The sequence below is a fragment of the Anabrus simplex genome, chromosome 7, assembly GCF_040414725.1.
Source record: "Anabrus simplex isolate iqAnaSimp1 chromosome 7, ASM4041472v1, whole genome shotgun sequence".
NCBI lineage: Eukaryota > Metazoa > Arthropoda > Insecta > Orthoptera > Tettigoniidae > Anabrus > Anabrus simplex.
This window is the reverse complement of record NC_090271.1, coordinates 47,976,120-47,998,971: the sequence shown is the minus strand read 5'-3', so window position 1 is coordinate 47,998,971 and position 22,852 is coordinate 47,976,120.

Genomic DNA, 22,852 nt, shown 5'->3' with positions numbered 1-22,852 from the left:
GGGAGAGGGTGAAACTCGGTGCCGGCACATAGCCTACTCCTGTGGAATAGCATCAAGGGGTCTGCTCAAGGCTTTAAGTCTCCATCCGACGGATGAATCGCCATAAACAGCGTCATATTCCCTCACAAGAATCCAATAATCATTCAATTTCCACTGAGTGCGTCAGCCTCAAATGACTGATTTAAATTATCTTCAGTTCGTCCTGTACTGCCTTATCAGCAATCTCCTGCGTTCCAACATTTTGTTAATGACCCTCTAGTCAATTTGTCCCTGAAAGTAACAGTTTCAAGAGGCCTCCATTAGAGCTCGCTAAAGGACGCCAACAGGTGGAGGAACACAGGACGGCCTTATGTGTTATAGAAATAATGACTGTCATTACAGAGCGCACATGAATATAAAACTCAAGTGCAACCCAGATCTTGATGTCAATGATAATCATTAGTGATGCATGAGATGTAGAATGTGCACAGTTTTGGACGATTGTAACCGGGCCGTAGATACGGAGTGCCAGTTAAAAACTTATAAATATTAACTGGTGTGAATGTTATCACAGGTGTGGTTGAACACCTGTTAATAATTTTATTGAACCTATTTCTCGCTATTAGCATTGTTGATTTGTGACCTCCTTTATCACTTTGTTCGTGGTATCCTAGTGAGGTCAGGTAACAAACAGTAATCAAATTTATGTTTATTTTTCTTCTTCACCGAGCGAGTTGGCCATGCGATTAGAGTCAGGAAGCTAGGAACTTGCATTCGGGAGATGATGGGTTCAAATCCTACCGTTAGCAACTCTGAAGGTAGTTTTCGATGGTCTCCCGTGTTCACACTAGGCAAGCGTCCGGTTAGCGTGCTGGCCTTTGGCCACAGGAGTTTCGGGTTCGATTCCCGGCAGGGTGGGAAATTTTAACCATAATTGGTTAATTGGTTAACTATCATTAGTTAATTTGATGATGATGCTTGTTGTTTAAAGGGGCCTAACATCTAGGCCCCTAATGGGACGAAATGAGACGAAATGCAAGGACAGTTAAAAATCCATAATCCTCCACTGACCAGAATCCAAAACGTGAGGACGAAGAATGAATGGATGAACATGAATTTAAAACAATCAGTGGATCCGACCCGCAATGCCCCACATTCCCAGAGACTAGCGGTAAACAATAGTATTACTGACCAAGGGACTGCTTCTAAAGCACAATACTGAATCAATGATGCTTGTGGTCTAAACGGGTCCAAAACCCAGGTCATCGGCCCCTCATAATGGCACTTATCGTTAGGAAAGTAGAACCATGGTATTTGTCATGTTAAGGTACTAATCAAAAGTAGCGTGGACTCGCGATATTCCGCATATTATGGTACTAATCACAGGTAATGTAATGTGCACATGTAACATAGACCTACGGTGTTTCGCACATTGTGTCGCTATTTACAGGCAACGCAAACCTATACAGGCAACTAAAACCTATAGCGTTCTTCACATAAGTGGACAAACCACAGGGACTCGCACTATCCCGTGATGTTCCTCATATAGTGGGTACTAATCATAGGCACGGCAGAACCATGGTGTCGCTTCTCCATGGTGTCACACGAATCACAGGCACTGTAAAATGCATCCTGAGCACACACTGTCGCTACTAATCACAAACCTATTGTGTACCCAACATAGTGGGACTACGCGCAAGTAAAAGCGACCCATGGTGTTCCCTGCATGATGGTACTAATTACAAGTAGTATCATGGTTCTATTTTGATCAACACTTGGACGCCCCTTTTAGTCGCCTCTTACGACAGGCAGGGGATCCCGTGGGTGTATTCTTCGTCTACGTCCCCCACCCACAGGGGGTTGTGTGTTTGGTCCGCGAAAGGTAGAAGTAGGCCGGTTAGGACCACCCTATCCGCCAACTGGGACGCACCACGTGGGACTGTCGCCTCTCCCCCTGCTACGCCAGCGTAGTAGGTTCGTGGATTTGGTTAATTTCCCTGGCACGGGGGCTGTATGTATGTGTCATCTTCATCATCATTTCATCCTCATCACGACGCGTAGGTCGTCTACGGGAATCAAATCAAAAGACCTGCACCTGGCGAGCCGAACATGTCCTCGGATACTCTCGGCACTAAAAAAAAGGCCATACGCTATTTGTCCGAAATCACCCATAAAAAATCGCGCTGCTTTCCTTTGAATCTTATTCAGTTCTCGAATCAAGTAATGCTGGTGAGAGTCCCATATACTAGAACCATATTCTAATTGGGGTCTTACCAGATACTTAAACGCCCTCTTCTTTACAGTATTACTACAACCCTTCAATACTCTCATAACCATATAACGAGATTTATAGTTTTAGTTTTACAATTCCTTTCATGTAATTCTGCTAAAATAATGTTATTTTAATAAATCCATTGGCGATATGTTCTCTTTTAATAACATTTACTGGTAGATCTTTGTTAAAACATTACATCTATAGACTCATAAAACATAATAAAATGTGTTTATAGTGTTGTGTGGGTCACTACAAGACTTTCATTGCTATATTACTGTATATCTAGTTCGAATAAGGCCTGCACGATCATTACTGATCTAATGACAGTAGACATGTTGTCCCTCTCGGCGGGGACGGTGGGACAGAAAAGGGCTAGGAGTGGGAAGGAAGCTGATTAAGGTACAGACGTAGCATTGGCTGGTATGAAAATGTGAAAGTGCAAATAAAGGCTACAGTGATAATTTCTTTTGTTAGTAGTTTAACGTCATAAATTGGTAGCCATTAACAAGCACATCATGAATAACTTCGTCCTGTAACGTGTTTTGTACTGGTGGCACCTTCAACTCCGAGAGTTTTACCAGCCGACAACACATCAGCTGCTGGTGATCGACTGAGCGGGGAGTGCAGATCCGTAGATCAAGCCCTCAAGCCCACTGCGCATCTCGTTTACAGCATTTGCATGAGCTGTACCAAAGGTCACATTAAACAAGACACTTTCTTCGGCTTGGCCCAGTTCTTTTCCTGGGGGAGGGGGAGTCGCTGGAATCACCCAGGCTTATTTCTGAAGTGACTTTTTTCGGATTTCAAGCTGAACGAGCATGTATTCTTACAACAGTACTTCATCATGTGGAAAAGTATTTATTTTCAAAGAGGAGTATATCATGATTACAATGACATCCAAGAGTTGTATTTGTTTCCAATGTGACGCACCTCCTAATTGTTTTTATTTTCAAAGTGCCGCAACTGCACACGACCAAAAAGCCCAGCACGCGCATATTACATGAAAGTTTACCGGTTTTCTTGGTTTTGTCCTTTCTGTGTAGTTTTCTGCAATAGTGGCGAATATTGGTGCAAATGACGATGTTTGATGAAGAAATTGAGTGGCAGACAAAGTGAAGTGTATTGACGAATAGGCCCTTCCAAACATCTTCCCCCGAAAATTTGTGTGTTCAGAAATGCGCGATGTAACTCGACATTATCAACTTTATGTTTGTTTTCAATCATATGTTAGGTTTTACTAAATTATAATCATTCTAATTTTCTATTCATATTACATATTGAACCATTCTGTTCATGGTCAAAGAACGATAATACGTTGATAATACTGCGCGCTTTTCAAGAAATCTTAGCGTCTGACGCAAGATGAAGTTCCCAGCATGAACATTAAAATTTATTAACCCAAGCGAACCACTTAGTTCCTGGCGTGGGACGCGAGCAACTGCGTGAGAAATCGCGGGGACGCTTAACTTGGAGGGAAACAAATTTATTCGATATCTCCGCCCACAAGATGAATATAAAAATTTGGATACAATAGGTGGAATGAGCAATTTTTTCTGCAAATTTTGATATGCCACATGACACTAGTTGTAATCTCCACGAATAAATGAATAATTATCATAAGTACCGTGAGAGAATTTTCATCACCTCGCGCAAGCTTTCAAGGGCCCCCACACGAGGATCACGCAGGGCGTGGGTCCTGCGCATTCATAAATACAGCCTGAGAGAACGCTAGCTTCACTCACTGTGGGTATCGCTGACGGGGAAGTGGCTGTCTCACGGCAACTCAACGAGGAGGAGATAACTTTGTCTGTACGCAGCGCAGTTACAAACTGCATGGTCCTAGTGACATTTTCCCTAATATCACGTATGTACCTGATACTGCCAAGTCATCACACTGAAGCAGTATTTTCGAGTGGTACAACGGAACATCCTTCATGACAGCGAGGGACGAACGAGGACCGCTAGCAGCGTGGTTTTCCATCCTGTCAACGCACCGTGCACAAAGAGGAGGTGGCGACCTACTCATCAGAACGAGTTCCAGCAGAACGTCGAAGAGAATCAACATGTCACCAGTCTCGAACCACCGATTGCTGTCGTCCGTCCAAAATGTCAGCATGATGGGCTAAAATAACCAGGTCCGCAGGAGAACTGCTCAGATAATATCACAGATGCAGGTCAGACCAATCTTTGTTTTCTCAGCATGCAGCAGAGAGGCTAATGACAGGATCCTAATAATGTAACTAAGGCCTTCCGCCAACATGTAAATAAGAAAGGTGTCCAAGGGCACGTGTATATAAATTTGTGCCCCAAGACTCACGCGTGTAAGATAGTTAATGTTTGCATGCTATGGTTTCAGATTTATTTTCGGTGATGTCATAACTTGTTGTACATAATGTCTTCAATCCATGGAAATAAGGGTCGTATAATTTCATCTACTGAAGTTTGTAACTGCGCTGCGTAGAGACAAACGTATCTCATCCTCGTTGAGTTGCCGTGAGACAGTCACTTCCAAGTCAGCGATACCCACAGTGAGTAAAGCTAGCGTTCTCTGAGGCTTTATTTATGAATGCGCAAGACCCATGCCCTGCGTGATCCTCGTGTGTGGGCCCTTGAAAGCTTATAATTATGATATGCAGATGAGACCACAAAGAATGGGCATTAGAAATGGTATTTTATTGTGCAATAGTGCCTAACATTGCGCGCTTTTCAAGAAAGCTTAGCGTCAGACGCAAGATGAAGTTCCCAGCATGAACATTAAAATTTATTAACCCAAGCGAACCACTTAGTTCATGGCGTGGGACGCGAGCAACTGCGTGAGAAATCGCGGGGTCACTTAACTTGGACGGAAACAAATTTATTCGATATAAGCAGGACAAGATGTTTAGGACCAGATAGGTGCATGAAGCACGCGTAGACATTAGTGTTTTATTGTGACAGTATAGATCATCTATATTTCTTTAATACACTCGGAATCGTGTATGAAATTGAGCTGGTATGAATTTACGCAGAAATATGTATGAGATTAGAAATACGTTTGATAAGCTTAGAATCAAGGGATAAAGCCCGTAATAGCCTGATGGATGCAGGCGTGAGCTGCGATATGATAGTTATGTGTGCAGGAAACAGGCACAATTGAGGATCTGAATAAATGCTCAAGTTGAATTGGAGTTATGAGTAGATTAGAGTGCAGAGTTTCGCACTGTATTAAGTGAATAGACATGTGAGTGAATTATATGAATAAGAGGGCACAGCGATTTGTAGTATCAATGGGCTAGAATTGGGAGTACGGTTGTTCACCAGGGTTTGTTTACTAGCAGTCAGCCGGTTGTAATTTATGGCTGTCTCATCATGGCCGCTGAGTTCGTACAAGGACCCGAGTCATGTTAAGAAGGAAAAAGGCAGAGCGTTTTGACGTCACTGCTAGGGAAGTCGGCAAGTCTGCGAAAACAAAACTGTTTCTCTTAAGAAAGGAAGGGAGTGTTGACCTAATTCTTACTGCTGTTTGGGAGACAAAATTTTTGTACATGTCTGCGTGTTTCATTAGTATGTGTATGTCGTGATTATGATGTATCTGCACAGTGTAAATAAAGTATTTCTTATCATATTATAAGTAGGGTTTTGCAGGACTTTCAGTAGTCTGGAGTTCGATTCCTATACGGTAGATTTATATTCCATGTTTAGTTTTAAGAACGTGTGCTAACCCAAAGTCCTGTGGCATAGATTTACTAAGGAAATGTTTATTATATTGTTTGTAGATATGATTTAGTTATTCAGAATCTCGTGATTTGATCTTATCCTTTTTTGAGGTAGCCTCATTCTGGTTGCGGCAGTCTCCTGTAGGAACGATGTAGGGGTCTCCTACACCTTGCCACGTACATCGAACGAAGACGCAATTATTAAATTAATTAATTATGAAAGCATTATCATTTGTGTGAGCCTCCGTGGCTCAGACGGCAGCGCGTCGGCCTCTCACCGCTGGATACCGTGGTTCAAATCTCGGTCACTCCATGTGAGGTTTGTGCTGGACAAAGCGGAGGCGGGACAGGTTTTTCTCCGGGTACTCCGGTTTTCCCTGTCATCTTTCATTCCAGCAACACTCTCCATTCTCATTTCATAGCATCTATCATTCATTAATGAATCACTTTGGGAGTGGCGACCCCATCGTACTAACAGCCTATATATGATTCATTCATTACATCCCTGACCCGGTCAATGACTGGAAAACAGTTTGTAGGTTTTCATTTTCATATCATTTGTGTAAATTTGACAGATTAATTTTAAACTTGATATTTGACTCTCATTTGTAATAAATTGTGTCATTAAGGGAAGTCGAAGCTCACCTATCTTTTTCTTATTTTGGCTTCGGTTAGTTTATACCCTGGAAGTATTATTCCTCTTCATTTCGTTGTTACGCTGGCCCATCTTCAACCATGTTACCCTGTTGCCGATTGAGCTACGCGGAGCTGAAGAAGAGGATATACGAGTCAGGTGAGCTATGTACCATAGGACACTTACCATGTGGTGAGTGTACTGTCCACTATAATGAACTCGATCGAATCTCAGCATTTGCTTGACAGCGACCAGGGCATTATAGGACACAATATATATTTTGAAATTCTTAAATAGCGAATAATTACAGCATTGGTGAAGTATTTGAGTAAATAGGCTTCAGAAGAAATATAGGAACACGTGAAGTAATCCTGACTTTGCGTCTGATGTTAGAGGATCGAATGAAGAAGATTAAACCCACATACGTGGCGTTCGTAGATCTTGAGAAGGCATTTGTTAATGTTGATTGGACCAAGCTACTTCAGATTCTGTAGGTGATCGGGATCAGACACCGAGAACGAAGAATTATATATAGTTTGTATAAAAATCAGTCTGCAGTTATAATAGTCGAGGGCTTGAAAATTAAGCTGCAGTCCAGAAAAGAGTGAGGCAAGATTGCAGTTTGTCCCTCCCCTCCTTTTCATTGTTTATGTAGAACAGACAGTAAAGGAAATCAAAGAGGAATTTGGGAAGGGAATCCGAATCCAAGGAAAGAAAATCAAAATCCTGAGATTTCTGATGATATTGTTATTTTTTCTGAGACTGCAGAAGATCTGGAGAAATTGCTGAATGGTATGCACAGAGTCTCTTATAAGGAGAACAAGAACTGGTGAGAGGAGATCGATTTGGCTAAATTTGACCAGAAGAAGGTATATAATGATAGCACACATCCACACGACTTGTGAAGTTTGTTTTTGAGGGAAGTGTAGGCGGTAAGAACGGTACGGGTAGACCAAGGTATGAATATGGCAAGCAGATTAGAGCAGATGTAAGATGCAGCAGTTACGTAGGAACGAAAAGGTTGGCACAGGTTAGGGTGGCATGGAGCGCTGCATCAAATTACTCTATAGGCTGATGACTCAAACAACAACAACATATCATTAAGCATTATACTTGAATGTTCGATCAACTACAGAGTAATCCAGCTTACACCATTTCACGTCATTCGCTTTCTGAGCCGCTCTTTAGTTCCAAAGTGACGTAAATCCCCCCGTTTTGATAGAATTACTTGAACTAGGATTTTAGCCACCATGACAACCAGATTTTGTTTGAAGTGATTTGGCTACATAGAAAATTAAATTCTCTATCTCATTATAAAATGCATTTATTAAAAAATGGCGCCTCCTGAAAGAAATGTATTTGTTGGAGACACAGCACTTTGTAAGTAAGCCCTTCATTTCGGCACGGGAGAAAGCTTTAGAACCTCATGCCCTTCCTGATACTATTACGATCGCCGAATCTACTCTACATATTCCTACCTTGTTTACTGCTGCTCGCTTCTACTTCCTTCTCGCCGCACCATGCACCTCACTCACCCGTCGTCTACTTGACTGATTACGTCATCTTCGCTGCACTTCGCTGTGCCTGTGCGCTGTGTAACCACATGACATTATGTTTCTAGAACTCACTGGCTTGTAGCCTGCGTTTTTTTCTGGAATCTTCCTTTCTACTATATATTGCTCTCTCCGCCTTTCCACCGTTGAGTCGGGCTTCGTGGCGGAGTGGTGGACCACACACTAATACTGTGCTTATTGTAATCATGTCAAATTCATCTGGACTCTATCTACAGCGACTTGGTGAGCAAGACTTATAATATTTATCTGCATTTGAACTCTAAACTTTCATTCGGGCTATTGCCTGCTGTAATACTTTCCTCTGTCCAGTGGTTATGCTTTCCTTTAAAACTCATAACTTAGACTGCTTCTATTCACGCACTGCGCTACGGACGATTGTAAATTATTTTCAGATGTCATCCTAGATCTATGCTATTACTAAACTTCAGGAATACCCGGTGAAGAAAATCCTTTCCCCGTCCTAATCCTCATCCTACTTCCCTTCTCCCTCCCTTTCCTGCTTTTTCTCCTTCAGGATTCAGTTTCTATGTATATTGTACACTTCCAATTTATTCAACAGGCTTTCCTTTTATGTACCATTGGATAATTATTTGTAAATGTGGCACACCTTTTGGATTTTTCTTCTACTTGCAATTATTTATCTTGTTGTTAAATTATGGTTGTTAAATATATATTCTATTTCGCATTGTTATTATACGACGTGATATTTAGTTCAAAATATCAACCCAGGATCAGCCGGGATCCAAACCTCAGCCTTCCAGCAGCTAAGCCATTGACTTATTCACGCCCCAATTGAATAAGGTACAACTTGGGGACCGACTATGAGATTTATACGTACGATTGGGCTAAAGCAATAATCCCCATCTCGGGATCCACTGGGATTCGAACCCCGGCCATAGAAACAGGAAAAACACAAGCACATTCCCTAGTGTGCTCTTAGATTAGGCCTTTACTTTTGGTGTCCTGGATACGGCTTTGATTGGGGTTAACACAGTCAAAAGATGCCGATAAGAGCGAATGAACAATTCTATCTTGGCTAGTTATGAGTAAAATGGCGTTTGCATGCTGTGAATGGGCACGTCTATTCGCCAATTAATGCCGGGAAAGGATAGAGGACATCACAATACTCAGCTAATTAGATGGATACCTGTTGAGTTATTGGGTGGGACCCCTGGTAGCGAATTCTTAAAGTTTTACCAATCCAAAGAGATACAATTAAGAGTCCAATTAAGTCACCAACACGAGTTCTTATTTCCACATTCACAGCATTTGCGATCAGATAACCGTGAACATACTTCACTCCCGCTGAAACTTACTGATCTACAAGATAATTGTCGTTGCTCTGTTGGATGGTGATGGTGGTGAAGGTGGTTAAAGAAGCCAAACTGTCAAATTTTCGTCCATAATGATGTGAGTGACTGCTAATCAGGAATGAAATGTCTAAGGATTTAAAGGAGATCCAGAAACTAGGAAAGGATAAATGAATAAAGAAAGGAAGGAAATAAACAGAAGGAGACAAACTTGCAGGCTTTTATACGATATTCAAAAAATATTATATAGTTACACTCTAACATATCAAGCTTTTAACCGAACAAGTTGGCTGTGCGATTAGGGGCGCGCAGCTGTGATCTTGAATTCGGGAAGTAGTGGGTTTGAACCCCACTGTCAGCAGCCCTGAAGATGGTTGTTTCGTTGTTTCGTCGTTCTCCTGTTTGTTTTAGAGGCACACGAAATAAATATCATTTTAAAGCACATAATCACAGTAATTGCTTGCCGTGAGTAAAACCTCCTTCCCGCACTTTCAAGGAAGCACTTTGGAGACATTTTGTGCACCAGTAAGGATCATCTGTGAAATTGATTCTGCTACTCACAACCATTCTATTGTCATGGATGCCCTGGTAGAATATTAGTTTAAAATTCTTAGCCGTTTTGTTTCTTAACTTTATTAAATTGTATGTAGGCCCTACTATACCTTTCTTACATGTAGGATATTGCTTTTAAGAATGTTTCCTTTTATTATATCTAATTTATTTCATCTTAATTTAACCTCATCACTCATCATTCTCGTATTATTATTAATTTTTATTTAATCTAATCAATAGTAGCCTCGGTGGCTCAGGCGGCAGCGCGTTTGCCTCTTTCCGCTGGATTCCGTGGTTCATATCCCCGTCACTCCATGTGAGATTTTTGCTGGTCAAAGCGGAGGCGGGACAGGTTTTTCTCCGGGTACTCCGGTTTTCCCTGTCATCTTTCATTCCAGCAACACTCTCCAATACCATTTCCTTTCATCTGTCAGTCATTAATCCATGTCCCAGAAGAGTGCGACAGGCTTCGGCATCCGGCACAATTCCTATCCTCGCCGCAAGATGGGGGTCTCATTCATTCCATCCTTGACCCGGTCACTGACTGGAAAACAAGTTGTAGGATTTGATTTCATTAATCTAATTAGTGTAAAGTGATACAATGTAATACATGCATATTTCAGTGCCTGGTTAAGGTGCGTTTTCCAAGGTGCGACTGTAGCCGCCACAACGGCCAGAGCCGCACGACTGGGGTCGCCATATAATTTGGCTACAGCAGCCGCAAGTTACGGACACGTGGGGTGTTTTCTTAGACACGACTCCAGCCGCCAGTCCGTCAGAAATGGACGAAAGCACGGGCGATTTCGTTAGTGGCAGGGCTTTCCTTGACATTTTAACTGTAAAAGAACAAGTCGACGACCATTTATTGTCATTTTCGTACCAATCTCATTCCAAGCATTGTCTCGTAGACATATCCCTGTACTGCGGGTGCTTTAAATCGTACACACATTTATGCTCGGAAACTAAGTGGCAAAGAGCTATATCATACGACTGATTGAACACTCCCTCGACTTTTCGTTGTTTCGACATCGTACCCAAAGTCAATAATTAACTGCTGCACAACAGATACATTACTTATATCAACTGTAGCAGCGACTGCGGCCGCCAGCACTGCTCACTGCACCATTGTGGCGCCTCAAGCCGCAATCGCCACGAGTCGCAGACCAAACTCAAACTGCGCATGCGCGGAGGTGGAGACTGCTGTCGCCGTGCGATTACAGTCGCCGTTGCGGCTACAATCGCACCTCGGAAAACGCACTTTTAAATGGAAGAGAAGGCATGAAGGACTTACAATAATATTGCCAGATAAAATAAAACATTACCAAACCAATCTCAAGGTCTTGGGAAAATAGTAGTTTTATAGCATGACCGATATTCCTACATAATTTTATTATTGACCTAAATATGTCTTATGTGTCATCAGAAAATTTTACGTCAAGCAATTAGCGATAGAAAATGTGTGATGTGATATTACGTAGGATACATGCAGGTTGTGATATGAAGTATTGATGATTGGCCATGACTGAGAGGGATAGAGATGACTCTTTCATCTCATCATTCTCTAGAGAAATTGTTTCATTCGTGGTAGATTCATAGGCCCTGAGTTAGTTTATTTCTTTCTATGCAATGAATCCTACACTTGCGGACTCCGACAGATGTCTCTGCAAAACGATACGTTAGATAAAAATAAATTAACCGTTATCAAGTTCAGTTTCATTTACTGAAAGACAAATTCACGATCCTTTGATTTTCCGAAAGGGAAATATGACGTCATTTTTTCTTTTCTGTTTCTGAAGCAGTTCCAAGGTCTTTGATTGAGTGTCCTGTGATAGCTGGCGTCAGTGTTGCCACGTCTCCCGAAATGTCAGGAGAACTCCCGGTTGTTGGTTTTTTTTTTTGACACACCAGAAAAAACGAAAAGACAAAATATCCCGAAATTTCTTCCAATCCAAATTTAAGGAAAATGAATGATAATGATTTATGGTACATTATATATTTGTGCCGCCAACGGCCGTAGCCGTGTTGAAACACCGGATCCCGTGAGATCTCCGAAGTCAAGCAACACTGGGCGTGGTCAGAAGTTGGATGGGTTGCCACGCGCTGTTCGGGGGGGGGGGTAAGGGAATGGATTAGCGTAAAGGAACTGGCCACCTTACCGCACCGCACGTAAACTCCGGCCCAGGAACACCTCTGCGGACGTTCGGACCTGCCTTCGGGCAGAATAACATTTACTCTCTTAAACTCTTAAACTCTTTCCTCGTCTCACTGTGTGACGTTTTATCGATAACATCACTCATTATGTACTTCCCCGCATTCATTTTAGGCTCGAATTACGTAATCTCTCATCTCTTATTGAACTCAAAACTCACACTCGACTGCATCATTCGAAGGGAAATCCACGATCCGCATATAGAATCAGATCAGGATATTACGTGAGTGAGCCACAGTCCGTTGTTGTTCAGATCACGCCACTTCTAGCTGGGTGTTAATATCTGTCACAGTCTCTAATAGATATCTGGCAAGCATTTTTAGAAATATGGATTCTAATTCGAGTTCCGATTTGTCACCTGTGTCAAAATCAATTAAGGAAAAAAAGTATAATATAATACAGAATGGGAAAGAGATGCGACTTTTCGTGCATTGATTATGTGCATCATATAATGCCTAAACTTACCAAGGGGCATAGAAATCTTGCAAGGAATGTGTTCAGCTACTTTCATTGTAGTCCTAAACGCATAGGTGAGCTAAAAGGATCCCAAACTTTTGTGAAAGTAGAGCCCCAAAAATTAGTTCCCCTAGTCCGACACGCTGGCTTTCTCTATATATTGTTGTATTTAAACTTCTAGAGCAATATAATGCACTGAAACCGTATTTTATCAAAGCTGTGCTTAATGACAGGCTTCTGGCAAGCGACACCCTTTTGCAGAAATTAGTAGTGCCACCAAACCTTTTATTCTTATCCTGGACTTCGTTCTGCCTAAATTCTACACTTTCAATCCTAAAATGCAATCAGAAAGACCTCAAATCCATACTATGTATGGTGGGGATGGGGCAAACTTGAGAACATTTCTAGAGAGCTTTGTATTTTTTTTTTTGCTAGTAGCTTTACGTCGCATCGACACAGATAGTTCTTATGGCAACGATGGGATATGAAAGGCCTAGGAGTTGGAAGGAAGCAGCCGTGGCCTTAATTAAGGTACAGCCCCAGCATTTGCCTGGTGTGGAAATGGGAAACCACGGGAAACCATCTTCAGGGCTGTCGACAGTGGGATTCAAACCCACTATCTCCAGGATGCAAGCTCCCAGCCTCGCGCCGCTAACTCTAGAGAGCTATATGAAGGAGGGAGGGTGAAAGGAAGTGAAAAAGTTTAATTCTTTTTATGTGGTTATTTATATCTCAAAACTGATGGTTACAGACGTTAAAACTCGTATTTATTGGTATTTGGAATCTTCTTTAAAAATAAAGAAATACGTCTTCTTTTGTTTTCGGAAATCCACTTACGGGGAGAAGGAATTGAAATATTCGTTGAATTACTTGTATAAGGATACTTATATCTCAAAAAAAAAGTTACAGACGTAAAACTTGGTATTTGGAATCTCCTTTAAAAATAAACAGGTATTTTTTAGTTTTCGGAAAATTGACTTGGGGGGGAGGGAGGAGGAGTGAAAATAAGTAAAGATTGAGTTGAATTCTGTTTAAGAGGATACTTATATCTCAGTAACACATATTTTTTGTTTTCGAAAAAGTACACTTAAAGAGAGAGGGGGTGGAGAAAAGGGATAAAGAAGTTGAATTCATTTCATGAGGATACTTATATCTCAAAAACTGAAGACGTTACAGCCGTACTGGCCTTCGGTTCAGAGGGTCCCGGGTTCGATTCCCGGCCGGGTCGGGGATTTTAATCGCTTCTGATTAATTCTTCTGGCTCGGGGACTGGGTGTACATGTCCGTCCCAACACTCTCCTCATCATATTCAGACAACATACTACACTACAACCATTACAGAAATACGCAATAGTGCTTACATCCCTCCATAGAGGGTTGGCGTCAGGAAGGCCATCCGGCCGTAAAACAGGGCCCAAACCACATGTGCGACGCAGTTCGCACCCGTGACCCCACAGGTGTGGGAAAAGCGGCAGGAAAATAAGGAAAAGTAGATTCTAAATCTCCTTTAAAACTAAAAAAACTCGTGCTTTTTCGGAAAATGCACTTAAGGGGTTGAAAAGAATTGAAAAAGTTATTGAATTTTGAAAACGAGTACCGGTATATCTACAGTATATGTCAAAACTTAACATGTTACAGACATGAAACTTGGTATTACCGGGCGAGTTGGCCGTGCGGTTAGTAGCGCGCAGCTGTGAGTTTGCATCCGGAAGATAGTGGGTTCGAATCCCACTTTCGGCAGCCCTGAAGATGGTTTTCTGTGGTTTCCATTTTCACACCAGGCAAATGCTGGGGCTGTACATTAATTAAGGCCACGGCCACTTCCTTCCCATTCCTAGGCTTTTCCTATCCCATCGTCGCCATCAGACCTATCTGTGTCGGTGTGACCTGAAACCAAAATACAAAAAAACTTGGTATTTGGAAAGTCCTTTAAAATTACAAGAACACGTACCTTTGTTTTCGCAAAAGGCACTTCACGGGGAGGGGGGGGGGTGAAAGGAAGTGAAAAAGAAGTGTATAATTTTTAGTGAGGATGCTCATATCTCACAAACTGATTATGTTACAGACGAGAAAATCTGCATTTGTAATCTCCTTTAAAAGTTAAGGAACATGTATTTCTTCTTATTTTCGGAAAATAGGAAGGACTGATAAAGGGGTTAAGTTCATTTTGTGGAGATTCTCATAGCCTATCTCAAAAACTGAAAATGTTACGACGTGGAGATAGATATTTGGAATCTACTTTAAAAATGAACATTCTTTTTCGATTTGAGAGAAGACGTTTCTCATACAGTATGTTACATGGTCATCTTAGCCCCAAAAGGCAATAACACAAAAGTGGTTTACCTGGAGCTTCCGGGGTAAATGATGAAACTCAGGTTGTTTTTTGTTTTTGTTTTTTTACTTGTTTTACGTCGCACCGACACAGATAGGTCTTACGGTGACGATGGGAGAGGAAACGGCTAGAAGTGGGAAGGAAGCGGCCGTGGCCTTAATTAAGGTACAGCCCCAGCATTTGCCTGGTGTGAAAATGGGAAACCACGGAAAACCATTTTCAGGGCTGCCGACAGTGGAGTTCGAACCTACTATCTCCCGAATACTGGATACTGGCCGCACTTAAGCGACTGCAGCTATCGAGCTCGGTAAACTCAGTTTGTCGGTGAATGTTTATGCATTAGGGATTTTCAGATAATGTCTTAGCACAATACCGAGGAATGATTACTTTTATTATTTTAAGAAATCCACGCGAGCGAAGCTGCGAGTAAGTGCTAGTTTTTTTTTTTTTTTTTTTTTTTTTACAATTACCTTCACCTTTTGAACCAACCTCACCACATGTCGCAATTGTATTGTGGTCATTGTCTGAGTCTATCAGCGGTTACAAGTATCGTGTTACGTAACAATCACTTGTGGTATTCCTAGACCTCTTAACATGAAATGAGGTTCGAATGTCATTTCTAAAGTGCTCCAATGTTACTGTAATAGTTGATTGGGTCGACAGTTATTACTTTCACCTCGTAAACTAAAAATTGAGGACTGAAATAACTATGCTATAAGAAACGTATGATCAAGCAATCAAAAGCATGAAGGGGAAAGCCGCCGAGAGTGACAACAGGCCATAATGTCATTATATCGGTAATGATCTTGAAGGCCTTATTCGAACTCGAGATTTTATAGGAAAGAAAGCCTTCTCGTGACCCGCACAACAGTATTAATACTTGTTTGTTATGCCGCTTGATTCTGTAGAATGTGCCATGCTTTAACAATGATCTACTAATAAATGTCATTAAAGAGACCATATCGCCAACAGATTAACATTATTTTAGCTGAATAACATGAAATGGATTGCAAATAAAGTTTACTGGGGGACCCGTGCTAGAAATCTCGCATGATCATAAAGTATGCGGTGGAGTAGCCCCCTGGTGAACTACTGGTGAACTAAGGAATACAAAAATCGGTACAATATTGGACAGTCTTACTTACCATTTAATGTAATCTTTGATTTGTTTTTTACATTTATGGTATCCACTTGAACGTAAGCAAATGCAAGTACCGAACGTTCCGAAAGTAATTTTTGGTTTCACAATCATTCTTTTCTTAACTGATAATTACAGCATATTATAATGACATAAAACAGGAATCCCAGAGGCCAAACTCTGAAGTGGACAGCAATGATGGCGCGTATTTTCCTACAGCAACAGTATTTGCAAATCGCACATTTCGTACAATTTTAAAACTCATTTTTAAAGAAATTATCGATATTTATGCAATTCGTCACTGCTAATGTCTATTCTCTTTCTTTTGAATGCTAATTTGTCACGATCGGTTACTTGTGAGCGCCGAAAAGGGATCTATACTCCTGAAATAATATATATGATAATTAAGTTTTCCTATGTTTATGAGGGTATTTAGGGGTTATGTTAATGATGTAAAGGAGAGGGCGTTTAATTCGCTGATAAGACCCCAATTAGAGCATAGTTCCAGTATACTGGACCCTCACCAAGATTACTTGATGCGAGAACTGGGAAAGATTAAGAATAATTGTTATGGATGATTTCCGACAAAAGAGTAGTTTTCCGAAAATGTTGCGAACTTTGAGATGGAAGAATTGGAAGTAAGGAGACGAACAGCTCGACTAAGCGGAATATTTCAAACAGTTAGTGGAGAGATGACTTGAAATGACATTAGTAGACGAATAACTTGAGCAGAGTTTTTAAAATTGGAAATTTCGTAAAATGAATATAAAGCTCGAATTCAAGAGAAAACATTGGAGCAAATACTCGTTTATAGAAAGATGAATTAGGGACTGGAATAATTTCTCGAGGGAGATGTTTGATAAATTTCGAACTTCTTTAGGAGATGATTAGGGGCCTGTTCCACGAACGAACTTTGCAACTTTTCACTTAGCACTTTTCAGTTCAGATTTTGTTACACCATCACTTTTCAGATTTAGCTTGCAAAGCCTGTTATGTTTCTCCATTGGTACAGAAATGCAAAGTGCAAAGATATGAAGTGAAAAGTTCTCAGAAATCTTCATTTTTCATAACCTCACCTCGACGGAATTTGGCGAGTGTTTTCATGTTACCCCAACACAGGCTGACTATATTCTTGAAATGATCGGTCATTTGTTGAAATCTGCAACAAAAAAGTCAATCCCTCTCCTAAAAAGAAAAAAATTCTTATATGCTTACATTGGTTAGGAAATTGTGCCCAGTTGCACAGTGTTGCAGCAATGCATGGGACATCAAAATAAATTATTTGCAGAACTGTTACCAAAGTCATAGATGTTATAGTAAATGTAATATGTCCTAACATAGTGCGTTGGCCTGATAATACACCTAACATAGCGACGACATTTCTAATGAAGGGCGGATCTCCTTCTGTGTGTGGATGTGTTGACGGTACTCTTATTAATACCGATGTTTGTCATCATTTGTGAGGTTATTTTTAAAGTTGCCGAAAAGGATATCCCGTTTCTCCTTCATAACTTATAGCACAGCCAGCCTCTTTTACTATCTTTCTTTCCTATGATCAAATCTTTAAAACCAGCGGTACCACAATCATATCGTCAAGTTCACCGTGAAAAATAAGGCATTAATATCATGGAGTATTATACAGTTTGCCGATGCAATAAACTTTATCGGATCACTCATTCGCAAAGACTTTTCACTTTGTGAAGAAATTGAAAAGTAAAACCTAGATCATGCAAGAATCGAAAAGTGAAAAGTGCAAAGTTGAAAAGTTGCAAAGATCGTTCTTGGAACAGGCCCTATGTAACTGGTAGGGAATCTTCCACCTGAGCGACACCACAAAATGCAGATTAAAGCTGATTGATGAATTCTAAATATAATATCGTATGAAAACTAGAACAATTCATATACTAACATTCAGCAACTTTTAACATTATACTGTTCGACTTGATAGCGTAATGCATATTCGTTTTCTGAAGGCCGAGTTTTCAGCATCAGTGATAACAGGAGGAACTTCAGTCTGAAAAGTCATGTAGTGTCCGTAAGAGATTTATTTATTTATTTATTTAATCGTGTCAGAAACATGCATTATACTTACAATTATACAATACAGTAACAAATCTGGTACTATAATAATTAATCATTTCTGATGATGGCAGGTAACGATGTGATTTATGCTCTACATAAATACAAAATTAATTAAATGTGGTGTGACCAAAAAGCGGTTAATTTACATGCTTCCTTGGTAGCGTCGATCACATTCTGGAGAGAGCAAGTAGTTGGACACAAGTTACAAACAAGAAGATGGCTCATTGTCTGTTCTTCACCACAGTCACATAGAGTGGAGTCACAAACAAAACCCCACTTTCTCATGTTGGTCTTTGTTCTTCCAACTCCTCAACGCAACCTGTTGAGCGTTTTCCATATTGACTAGCTTTCCTCGTGGCCTGGAGGAAGTCGTTCGGAAGGTGTCATCCATCCTGCAAGGTGGCTGGATCTGGAACGCCATGAATTCACTCTGAAGTTCGATGGTGATTCAGTGAGGCTTTCAGTTGTATGGAGAAAGCTTTTCCTTGATTTGAGCCGTTGGGTTGCTGGATGGTACCCATATAAAGTATGGGTCGTCAGGTTCAGTGCTTTAGATTTCTCCAGTCTGGATGCACACTCACGGCGAATACCTGGAGGTTGGATACCTGCTAGACAATAAACTTTATCAAGTGGTGTAGATCTCAAACATCCTGTAATGAGCTGCAGGTTTCATTTATGGCGACATCCGCTTGATTAGCATGACTAGATCTACACCAGACAGGGCGGGCGTATTCTGCTGCTGAATAACAGAGGGCTATTGATGATGTTCTTAAAACAAGAGGATGCGTCCCCCTGGTTGAACCCGATAATTTCCGGATAATGTTGTTCCTTGCAAATACCTTCCTTTTGGTATTCAGACAGTGCGTTCTATAGGTTAGTGCTCGGTCAAGAATTACTCCTAGATATTTGAGAGTGAAGCAATGTTCTAACATTTTACCTTCCCAAATCACTTGCAATTTTCTCGCTGCCTGTCGATTTTTTAGGTGCAAAGCACAGACTTGTGTTTTTGATGGGTTTGGTTTTAGTTGGTTCTCTTGGTAATAACCACTTAGAATTTGTAGAGCATGGGAGAGCTTCTCTTCAGCTAGTTCAAAGTTTCCTCTTGAGCTGCCAGAGCGACATCGTCTGCATAAACATCATGCAGTCACTCACGCGTAAGGGACTCACTCACTAGTATTTGCGAAGCAGCAGCTTGTCTTCTCGTTACATTCTCAGATTTAAAATAAATTTCACAGCCCGTTGCTAGTCATTTGACCAGGTCAGGAATGGAATGAATGAATCCCCCATCTCGCGGCGGGGATAGGAATTGTGCCGGCTTCCGAAGCCTGTCACACTCCTGTGGGTCAATGATTATTGACTGACAGAAGAAATGAGGTGATATTGGAAAGCGTTGCTGGAATGAAAGATGACAGGGAAAACCGGAGTACTCGGAGAAAACCCTGTCCCGCCATTTCTTATTCTTCCTTCTCGGCCCTTTCCTTTTATCTATAATCAACATTAATGTGATTTGAGCCAAGTTTTAAGGTAGGATGTCCTTCCTTACACCGGGCCAACCATATAAGGATTCACTAGAACCAGTTTCTGTGGTGATCAGCAGCGTGATATGTGGGGTAAATAAAGCTGTGCACTAAGAGGATCACAAGCGATCAATCCGCGAGCTCGAGGAATTATTTTTGCTAGTTGTTTTACGTCGCACCGACACAGATGTGTCTTACGGCGACGATGGGACAGGAAAGGGCTAGGAGTGGGAAGGAAGCGGCCGTGGCCTTAATTAAGGTACAGTCCCAGCATTTGTCTGGTGTGAAAATGGGAAACCACGGAAAACCATTTTCAGGGCTGCCGACAGTGGGGTTCGAACCTACTATCTCCCGAATATTGGATACTGGCCGCACTTAAGCGACAGCAGCTATCGAGCTCGGTCTCGAGGAATTAACTAGATAAAGATGAAATCCTCGACCGGCCCGGTAATCGGACCAAAGAAGTAGGACTTGTAATTGTAGCAGTAATGCCATCTAAAGGAGATGAGTACTAGCAGAGGAGGCAACTCACAGTTAATAAAAACATGGGTATATTTTCTTTTCTTTAGGTATAACGACTGCATGGAAGTCGGGAAATGAAGCAGAAACTTCCCGCAAATCACAGAACTATTCGTCATCTCTTCTGTTTGAGGCTGAAGAAGGCGATTCTGATTAGAAGACTTTTACGGACACATATGTTAGCTTACTTTCCAGAATTTATATTTTTTTCCTGCCAGTTCTTTAAACTAGATTTATAGAGGCGAGTGTGCCGAAATTTGCTAGTGAGAAAAATCTGGCGGTTTTTAAATTTTATCTTAGCAGATTCTTAAATGTTGCGCAACAGCAAAGTTGGCAACTCTGAGCATGGGACATTGTGGATCACCTTACAATTAATTTACCAATAATTTACTCCACGAAAGAAAAGGTTACATCGAGGGGTATCCTATAGTAAGACGTATCATCAACCGAACTTTCTTCGTGGGTCTTCGTTTCAAGTACATCACTACCACCATCATGACCGTAGTACCCAACTGGAAAAGTTCCTTTAAAAATCATCCTGATGAAAATCCAGACCTGAACTTCTTACGAGCACAAGGATGTCTTCACAGAAACCTTTTCTTGACCAACCGAATATGAAAATATCACAGAATACTGTAAGACACTGAAACAAAAGAGCAGTTGGATAAAAATATTGTTGTTAATGGTAATATTTTCCTTGTATAATTTGTTCTATCCATTAAGAAGCAACTGCGATAGCAAAGTTTTAGTGTTAGTTTGTCGAAATTAAATCACACTAGGACACACTTTCAGAAAGATTACATTCATTTAATTCTAGTTATTTATAGATTTCTGAAGTTAGATATCGTAATTTTTAAAAGGGCGTAAGTCAATAAAGTTTATAATTAAATAAAAATAGGATGTTATTGAAGGTGACATTTTTAGAAATAACATTACTTTAAAACTCAAAAATCAGATAAAAGTACTAAAATGCATACACTTTAGCGTACTGTACTTAATTTAGCCTTCACACAGATTTTTGTATTTTTCCAAAAGTTTAGTCATTATAACATACACCCCTTTAAAATAATTCATATGCACTGTTAATTTCATAAGCTTTATCGTCAATGTAACATACTCGTCACATGCTGAATAGATAAATAAATCTGTTCGATTTCAGATAATCAATCACGTCTCAAGGAAATTACCAACTCGGAATATCTCTGGAGTGAGTCGCATTCTATTGGAGAGATTTCCATGAACAAATGGAATGTGAGGAAGAAATTTAATATTACACTGATATTTCGCATTTAAGTGATTTGCCAATAAATCATACTTGCCTGTAGTTACTTTCAAAAGAGAAAATTTTATCACGTTAACAGCCTGTAATGATTATAAAATATAAGACGAAAACCTTTTCGACATACATATTTACAAGCCGTAAGAAATCAAGATAACAACAGCCTTCTACCGGTTTATGAAAACGTAGTGGCAATTAATTCTGTTAAAATATATAATTAAGCAGTTATTAACTACCATATTTAATAGAATTCTCGTTTGTTCGCTATGACTAGGAGACGTGACTACAAACGATCACTTGGGGTCATATTGGATGGTGAAGACTCACAAATGTTAAATGTCACATCCACGGAGTTTCATCTAAGAAACTCTTGGACAATGCTCAATCATCATTCAGTCAATACTGATCTGCATTTAGGGCAGTTACTCAGGTGGTAAATTCTTTACCAGTCGTTTACCTAATCTTTTCTTAAATAATTGCAAGACATTTGGAAATTTATTGAACATTGCCCTTGGTAAATTATTCCAGTCCTTAACTCCTGCATGAGAAAAGAAGGCCCACGTATGGCATTAATTAAGCTTCCCTTATAACAAAGACCTAGAGAAAGTCATGTCTACCTTCATGTACAGAAACGTAAAAATTTCTGGTGGCATAAACATTGATTCGCTGGATAAGGAAAACCTCTTTGTTGAAAAGTATAATTTATTTTTTTAAACTCTTGGACAATGCTCAATCATCATTCAGTCAATAATGATCTGCATTTAGGGCAGTTACTCAGGTGGTAAATTCTTTACCAGTCGTTTACCTAATCTTTTCTTAAATAATTGCAAGACATTTGGAAATTTATTGAACATTGCCCTTGGTAAATTATTCCAGTCCTTAACTCCTCTTTCTATAAACGAATATTTTCCCCAATTTGTCCTCTTCAATTCCAACTTTATCTTCATATTGTGATATTTCCTACTTTTAAAAACACCACTCAAATGTGTCATTCCATGTCATCTCTCCACTGACAGCTCGGAATATACCAGTTAGTCAAGCAGCTCGTCTCCTTTTTTCCAAGTCTTCCCCACCCAAATTTGCAACATTTCCGTAACGCTACTCTTTTGTCGGGAATCACTCAGCTGTTTTTCTTTTGATTGTTTTGGATTTTTTACTTTATAGGTGTAAGAAATTTTGTCCAACTCGTATCACATAAAATACTTCTACTCTCATAGACCATATTCTAGTATAAGACTCAATGTTTACATTCAATGTTAATAATATTCGTTGCTCTTTAAGTGATCATAATTTACTTGTGT